The sequence below is a fragment of the Neophocaena asiaeorientalis genome, unplaced genomic scaffold (assembly GCF_003031525.2).
Source record: "Neophocaena asiaeorientalis asiaeorientalis breed wild unplaced genomic scaffold, Neophocaena_asiaeorientalis_V1.1 scaffold357, whole genome shotgun sequence".
NCBI lineage: Eukaryota > Metazoa > Chordata > Mammalia > Artiodactyla > Phocoenidae > Neophocaena > Neophocaena asiaeorientalis.
The window spans coordinates 1,672,959-1,681,492 of record NW_020173270.1 but is presented as its reverse complement, the minus strand read 5'-3'; the positions used below and the strand labels follow the sequence as shown (position 1 = coordinate 1,681,492).

General features: G+C 50.6%; 1 long non-coding RNA gene across 2 annotated transcripts in view; it reads left to right on the top strand.

Moving 5' to 3' along the window:
- The window catches only part of LOC112400136 (uncharacterized), a 42,771-nt gene that overhangs the window by 22,247 nt on the left and 11,990 nt on the right, over positions 1 to 8,534 (top strand). The window lies entirely within an intron of this gene.

The following is an 8,534-nucleotide window of genomic DNA, read 5'->3' as shown; positions in this document are numbered from 1 at the left end:
CAAGATTCCCGCCCCCCCCAACACACATACCTCCTCTCCCATTTCCTGACTTATTTTACTCTCAGCGTGAGTCACCACGTGACTTACTCTGTGGAATACTTGTGTTTGTTGATTCTGTCTTTCTGACGGGAATGTCAGCTTTGAGGATGGAGTCTTCATCTGTGAGGTCCACAGCAGTATCCTTAGTGCCTAGAACAGGGTCTGGCACAGAGCTGGTGTCAGTATTGAATAAACAGGGAGCTGTCAAAAGGCTCCCTGTGGAGGCGGCATCGACATCCTGGTTTGAATGTTAAAGAAGGAGGAAGTGAGGGGCGGGGCGTAGTGAGGGCATTCTAGGAGAAGGGCACAGCAAGTGCAAAGGCTGTTATGGCCAATACATTATCTTTTGACTTAAACCAGCTTGGACTGATTTAAAAGTTTTTTTTTTTTGTAATTTGCAACCTTTAGAACCCAGAGTGATGTAATGAGTTGTGCCTGGAGGGATGCAGTACTCCAGGGCTGCCACAGGAGGGTGCAGCAGAATCTCATTCTTGCCCTTGGACTGTAGGAACTGGGAAAAGAAGAAAGACATAATAATAATAATGACCACGATGCTGAAGCACTTGCTTTCAGGCCCGTTTTAACTTCACATCAGTCCTATGAAGTGGGCACCATTATCATAGCCATTTCCCAAATGGGAAAACTGAGGCACAGAGAGGCTCAGTAACTTGATCAAGATTGCCCAGCAAGGAGTAGCAGAACCAGAATAGAACAACCAAGATAAAAGTCACAGGTTATCTGACCACCTAGGGGGAAGGCAGCTGAGCTTCGAGGTGGAAGATCTCCCAGAGTGGGAGAGAATCCCTGAGGTGCCCTGGGATCATTGTGTTGCGTGGTGATCCCTTTCTCAGGGCCTGGAGCCCCCATCTGTAGCCCACCTGCCAGATATTTTTCCCAGCCAGGGAGTTGGTATCCTCTTAAATGCTGAGACAAATCGCACCTGCTCAAGGTCAGGTGAAACTGACAGAAAGGCCATCCTCTTCTAGTTGGGGGTCAGGAAAGGCTTTCTGTAGGAAGGTTAGGAGAGGCAAGGAAGAGAGTTTCAGGCTGAGGACTCATCACGGGCAGAGACCTGGAGTGGGAGAGGGAAGGGCGTGTGGTCAGTTTCCTTTCAGAGAAAGACAAATACTCTATGACCTCACTTTTTTTTTTTTTTTTTGTGGTACGCGGGCCTCTCACTGCTGTGGCCTCTCCCGTTGCGGAGCACAGGCTCCGGACGCTCAGGCTCAGCGGCCATGGCTCACGGGCACAGCCGCTCCGCGGCATGCGGGATCCTCCCGGACCGGGGCACGAACCCGTGTCCCCTGCATCGGCAGGCGGACTCTCAACCACTGCGCCACCAGGGAAGCCCCATCTATGACCTCACTTTAATGTGGATTCGAAGTGGAATGGTGGTTGCCAGGGCCTGGGGGGTAGGGGAAAGGGGGGATGTTGGTCAAAGGGGGCAAACTTCCAGTTAGAAGATGAATGAGTCCTGGGGATGTAATGGACAGCATCGTGATTACATTACTGTATTGTATAGTTGAAAGTTGCTAAGATTGTCAATGTTCTCACCACAAGAAAGAAACGGTAATTATGTGTCATGATGGAGGTGTTAGCTGATGATATATAATTGTATCACGTTATCACAGTTGTACACCTTAAACTTACACAGTGTTATATGTCAGTTATATATCTCAACAAAGCAGGGGAACAAAAAGCAACTCAAAACCCCCAAAGTCTGCGTAGCAAAGGTGACATAAACCACCTCGTTTCCAACCTCCTGCCTTCCCCCTCGTTTCCAATGAGACCTGGAGGTTCCCCGCTCCCACTGCCTCCCCAACTGCCCCTCCCCCTCATCACAGCACACACAGATCCCCTGCCCCTCCTCCCCGGTTTGGGGCCAGCTGTTGGAGACATCACCCCCGATCTCAGAGTGATGATCTGAGCGCTGGCCTCAGTTTCCCCTCTGCTGCTGGGACAGACAAGGCTCAGCTGTCCCCCTCTGCCACCCCGAGAACCCGTGGCAGGCGATTTTCTTCAAGCCCAGCGCTTTGTGACTTTGACGTAAACTTCAAATGTGGTTGCCTTTCTTGTCCTGCCCTGCCTGGGTCTCGGTGCTGCCCCTGGCTTATCCACATGAGCGGGCGTCATGGGGCGACTTAGAACAGGACCTGGCACCCAGTAAGTACATAATAAACAGGATGATGGTGACGACAGTGGTGATGTTGGTGATGCCTCTGATTGCTGACGTCATTTTCAGCCTGATGGGTGATCGGTCCAGGGATTCTCACCCTTAGCACTACTGACATTTTGGGCTGGAGAGTTCTTGCTGGTGGGGGATAGGGGGATATCCTATGCATTACAGGATGTTTGGCAGCATCTCTGGCCTCCACCCAGCAGGTACCAGTAACACCCTCCATTTCTGAGGACCAAAGTCATCTCCAGACCCTGGCCAGTGTCCCCTGGGTTGGGAGGCAGAATCGGTTGGGTGAGAACCACTGATGTGAGCCTAGGTTGTTTTCTGTCTATACCAGATCCCCTAGGATGAGCCGTGTCCCTCCCAGCCCCGGGTTGTTAATTCTTTTCAGTATCCTGACTTTAGACACATGAAAGCCTTTTTCTTTTTCTTTTTCTTTTTTATGCTGAGACAGCCTCTCTCTAAGAGACAGTGGAAGCTGACATACTGGCTGTTACTTAAATGAAGGAAGATCCTTGGTAACTGGAAAACCCCCATCATCAGACAAGCATCAGTGAACACTTAAAATCCTGCCCCACTGGCTTTCCCAGTGACAGCCATTAGCAGACAGGGACCCGGAGTCTCAGAAAGGCTAGTACATAGTGCGTGACAGTGTGAGTGTCTGAGTGGCTGCGCTGGCCTTCCTGCTCGAGCTGGACAGACACCCCCAGAACCATGTGTTTGACCATCCCCTGGCCTGTGTGTCCACCATCCAGCCAGGCTGGACACCTACAGCCTCTGTCTCGCGGTGAAACTCCCTGGCTTGGCCATCGGTGGGAGTCTGGCCTCTTCCAGGCCTGAGTTAGAGGCCACACATTTTCATCCACTGATTGGTACATAACCTTGTGTGGTGTGTGTTGCTGTTGAAAGATCCCTTACTTAATATACACTGTTGATTCATTTCCACTGAATTCATGGCCAGCAGCTTTATAACTCCTGTCCGAATCGACCCCATCTGGGACTGTGCACCCCGGGCGCCCTGCGTGGCCACGAGAGTCCCACCAGCATTGATTCCGCGGTTACCCATACACATCAGTGAGGCAGCAAATTTGCGGTTGTGGGATCTGCGAATCCTGAGGACAGACTGTGTACTGTTTCAGGTGGTAACGAGTGCTGAGAAGAGACTCCTGGATTGGGGGGATGAAAAGGGAAGATAGGGGTATGTTAGTTTCCTAGGGCTGCCCTAACTAAACAGAAGTTTATTCTCTCACAGCTCGGGAGGCTGGACGTCCAAAGTCAAGGTGTCAGCAGGGCTGTGCTCTTCCTGAAGCATCCAGGGAAAAATCCTTCCTTGCCCCTCCCTAGCTTCTGCTGGTTGCCTGTGACCCTGCGAGTTCCTTGGTTTGCAGATGCATCTGCCTCCCTTGTCACATGGCTTTCTTCCCTGTGTACATGTACCCAATTCCCTCCCCCCCCTGCCACCTTTTATGATGTATTTAGGGCCCAGTATGGCCTCATGTTAACTTGATGACATCAAGACCCTGTTTCCAAAGAAGATCACATTCACAGGTTCTGGGTGGATGTGAATTTGGTGGGGGGAACCCTATCCAACCTAGTCCATGGGGCTGTTTTAGCGTGGAGACATCATGGGTGACCTCCTGGAGGAGGTGACATTTGAACGCGACCCGATGGAAGTGCGGGAGATCTGGGGGGAAGAGGCAGAGGGAAGAGCCGGTACAAAGGCCCCGAGGTTGGGCTGTGCTTGACTTGTTCTGGTATCATTCAGAGGCCCACGTGGCTGGAGCAGAGTGAGCGAGGGGGACAGAGGAACGGGGGTGAGGGCAGGGAGGGGATGGGGGCAGGTCGTGCAGGGCCTTGTGGGCCTTGGGGAGGACTTGGGCTTTTACCCCAAGGGAGATGGGAGCCCTGGAGGGCTGTGGGCAGAGGAGGGGCAGGAGACTCCAGTAAAGGACAAAATAGCACAAGAGCAGGCCAGGTCTTGGGTTCCATATCTTACAGAATCCCCGCCATCATCCAGTGATGGACTCATTTGCTGGCCCCATTTTCCAGATGAGATCTGGTGAGTTTGATTCACTGCCCCAGGATCACGCAGCTGCTAACTGTTCCCTGATTGATCATGTTTGATCCATGGTTCGAATTCTCACCTGTCTGTCCTCCTGGTGTCAGGAATAATAGATGAAGGTGTTCATTAAAGTCTAACTCCTGTCACGAAATTGGGTCATTTGTAGACACGTGGATGGACCTAGAGACTGTCATACAGAGCGAAGGAAGTCGGAAAGAGAAAAACAAATACTGTATATTAACGCATATATGTGGAATCTAGAAAAACGGTACACATGAACCGGTTTACAAGGCAGAAATAGAGACACAGATGTAGAGAACAAACGTATGGACACCAATGGGGGAAGGGGGGTGGTGGATGAATTGGGAGATGGGGACTGACACGTATACACTAATATGTATCAAATAGATAACCAATGAGAACCTGCTGTACAGCACAGGGAACTCCACTTCGCTACACAGTAGAAACTAACACAACATTGAAGAAAAACTATACCCCAATTAAAAAAAAAGTCACTGCTAATCTGATAAACAAACAACAAACAAACAAAGTCTAACTCCCGTCATCGGTCTTTAGAATGTGGCCGCGTGGCATTCAGTTGGCTGACAATACCTGTGATGCCTCTGTTAGAGCCCTGTGGGTGGGTACAGTGGCCCGCGCCATGGCCACATGGTGGTAGGAAGAGCGGGAGACATGGCTCTGGGGGAATCTGAGGTCTTGGGTGCAGGAATGGGGGTTTGATCAGAGAGCCAGGAGCTTGAGCAAGGAGCAAGATGGTGGCAGTGAGGGCTGAGCCCCCTTCCCGTGCTTTGGGGATGTTGCTGGTCTCTAATCGAGGGTGGCATGCAGGGCTTTTGTCCTCCACATCCCTTCCGTCCAGGTTCAGTCGAAATGACTTACTCCCTCTGTAGCTTGATGGCCCCCCTTACCCCTCTGGGCTGTCACAGTGGGCATTTAATTGGGGCCTTGGATGCCCAGAGCATGTTCCGTGGAACCAGAGCCAAGTGTGGGGATTAAGTAGAGCTAAATGGGGCTGTTCCGTGCGGGTCTTCTCAGAGCCTTTCATGTGCTCAGAGCTTTCCAGAACTTATGTGCCCCCCTTGACATGTTTTCCCCTCCGAAGCATTTTTTAGGGGTCTAGGGGGGTCCTGGAATACATAAAGGAAACAGTGCCTTAAACCAAAGGGGAAACTTGAATGGTGGAATTTCAGGCAGAGACTTCTGGCCGAGCATCAAAGATTTCCTGCTTTTCCCCTTCCTCTTCTTCCCAGAACCTGGGCACTGAGAACAAGGCTGGCGTCCCATGGCCCTCTCTGGGGTGGCCCAGTGGGGTTGCAAACTCTGGGCAACCCAGCCAAATTAGGAGCTCAGGATGAGGCTGGATGGGGTCAGTCCAGGCGGGACTGAGGGGCTGGGCTTGTGGGGCTGACCGGGCTCCTGGGGGCGTGGAGACGCAGGATTCCTGAACCCGGATAATGTCTCTTGATGTCTGAGGGATCTCGAGGTGGGCGTGTCTTCTGGGAAGGCCAGAGAATCCCCTGGGATGAAGCCCAGAGATTAGCTCAGGAGAGAAACATCTGATTCCCCGCAGACCCCTGAGCCCAGGGTCACAGTGGGAGGCCGCAGATTGGCCCCTCTCTTCCTAAAGTAAACACGCACTGCTGGCCAGGCCCCCTCGGTCCAGCTGCCAGGCCTCTGCCCAGCCTCCTTCGGCGGCCCCTCCAGCATGCCAGCCCCTGGCCTTTCACCCTCTACCTCCTTCTGCCCACCCGCTCTGGCCTGTCCCAGCATCTCTGGCTGTGGGGACCCCAGGGACTCGGTCACTCCAGGCCTTGCCCCTGTGTGTCCCTGATGGGCACGGTCTAGAGTGGCACAGGGAGGTGGAGGCAGATGCAAAGCTGGCTGCCCCCGGGCTGTTATTACTACTGTTGTTGCTGTCGCTGCCAATGAGACAGGGATGCCGGGACATAGTTGAGAACGCAGAGAGAATGCATCATCTCTGGGACATCTTGACCTTGGGGCCCTTGACAGGGGTCCGAGGGTCCGCCCCCTACCTCTGTCTCTGCCTCCCCTACCTCTGGCTTCTCAAGCTGTGCCTGCAGCTGCTGTGGGGAGGAGCTTCTCTAGCTCTACTAAGGATGGTTTCCTGCCTCAGCTTCCTGAACCGAGACTAGCTTAGCTATTCCCACCTGGTCTCGGGTCCCAGGACAAGCCCCCTACCTTGCTACCTTGCGCTGACTCTCCACGGGGGAGCGTGTCTGCGAGTCTGCAAGGCAGGGCTGGTGGATTAGGGGAGACAGAGAGGGGTGGAGACAGTGCCCCCAGTGGAGGGCATCCCATGTATAAAAGTGTGTGTGTGAGGGTGGGTTAGAGGGAAGGCCAGGGACCCAGGCCGGCTGGAGCAGAGGGCTGAGATGTTTAGGTTCAATGAAGTAGTAAGAGGGAGCTATGCAGGCTCTTTAAAAATGTTTAAACGTATGGTAAAATAACATAACATAAAATTTACCACTATTTTTAAGTGTGCGATTCAGTGGTGTTAACGTACATTCTCAGTGTTGAGCAACCATCACCTCCACCCATCTCTGGAACTTTCTCATCTTCCCAAACTGAAACTCTGTCCCCATGAAACACTCACTCCCCCTCCCCTCCCCCAGCCCCTGGCGCCCACCATCCCACTTTCTATCTTTGTGAATCGGACTCCTCTAGGGATCTCATGTAAGTGGGGCCATACGATATTTGTCCTTTCATGTCTGGGTTCTTCCACTTTACATGTTTTTCAAGGTTCATCCATGATGGAGTATGTGTCAGAATTTCATTCTCTTTGGAGGCTGAATAATATTCCATTATATGGATGGACCACATTTTATTTATTGGGTCATCTGTTGATGGACACTTGGGTTGTTTCCAACTTGTGGCCAGTGTGAATAAAGCTGCTATGAACACTCACGTACAGATACTTGTTTGAGTTCCTGCCTTACATTCCTTTGGGTATATACCTGGGAGTAGAATTGCTGGGTCCTATGGTAACTCTCAGTTTAATTTTTTGAAGAAACACCAAACTGTTTTCCACTTTACATTCCCACCAGTAACACAAGAGGGTTTCAATTTCTCCACATTCTCACCAATACTTGTTATTTTCTGTTTTGTTTTGTTTTTGTTTTTAATTGCCATCCTAGGGCTCCCCTGGTGACGCAGTGGTTAAGAATCCGCCTGCCAATGCAGGGGACCTGGGTTTGAGCCCTAAGCCTGCATGCCTAGAGCCCATGCTCCGCAGCAAGAGAAGCCACCGCAACAAGAAGCCCGCGGACCACAACGAAGAGTAGCCCCTGCTCGCCGCAACTAGAGAAAGCCCGCATAGCAACGAAGACCCAATGCACCCAAAAATAAAAATAAATAAAATAAATAAATTTATTAAAAAAAATAAATTGCCATCCTAGTAGATGTGTAGTATCCCACTGTGGTTTTGATTTGCACTTCCCTAACGACTAATGCTATTACACATCTTTTCATGCGCTTATTGGCCATTTGTATACCTTCTTTGGAGAAATGTTTGTTCAAGTTCTTTGACCAGTTTTGAACTTTTATTGTTCTTGCCAAGTTGTAAGAGTTCATTATATATTCTGGATATTAATCCCTTATCAGGTATATGATTTGCAAATATTTTCTCACATTCTGTAGGTTGTCTTTTTGCTTTATTAATAGTGTTTTTAAAATTTTATTTATTTTATTTTTGGCTGCATTGGGTCTTCGTTGCTGTGCGCGGGCTTTCTCTAGTTGTGGCACGCGGGGGCTACTCTTCGTTGAGGTGCGAGGGCTTCTCGTTGCGGTGGCTTCTCTTGTTGCGGAGCACAGGCTTCAGTAGTTGTGGCTCGCGGGCTCTAGAGCGCAGGCTCAGTAGTTGTGGCACACGGGCTTAGTTGCTCCGCGGCATGTTGGATCTTCCCGGACCAGGGCTCGAACCCGTATCCCCTGCATTGGCAGGCGGATTCTTAACCACTGCGCCACCAGGGAAGCCCTAATAGTGTTTTTTGATGCAAAAAAGTTCTCAATTTTGATGAAGTTCAGTGAATCTATTTTGCCTTTTGTTGCCTGCGCTTTTAATGTCATATACATGAAATTGTTGCCAAATTCAACATCATGAAGATTTCTCAAACTTTTATGAAGATTTCCCCTAATGTTTTCTTCTAAAAGTTTTATAGTTTTAACTCTTTTTTTTTTTTTTTTTTTTTTTTTTTTTTTTTGGGGCGGCGGGCC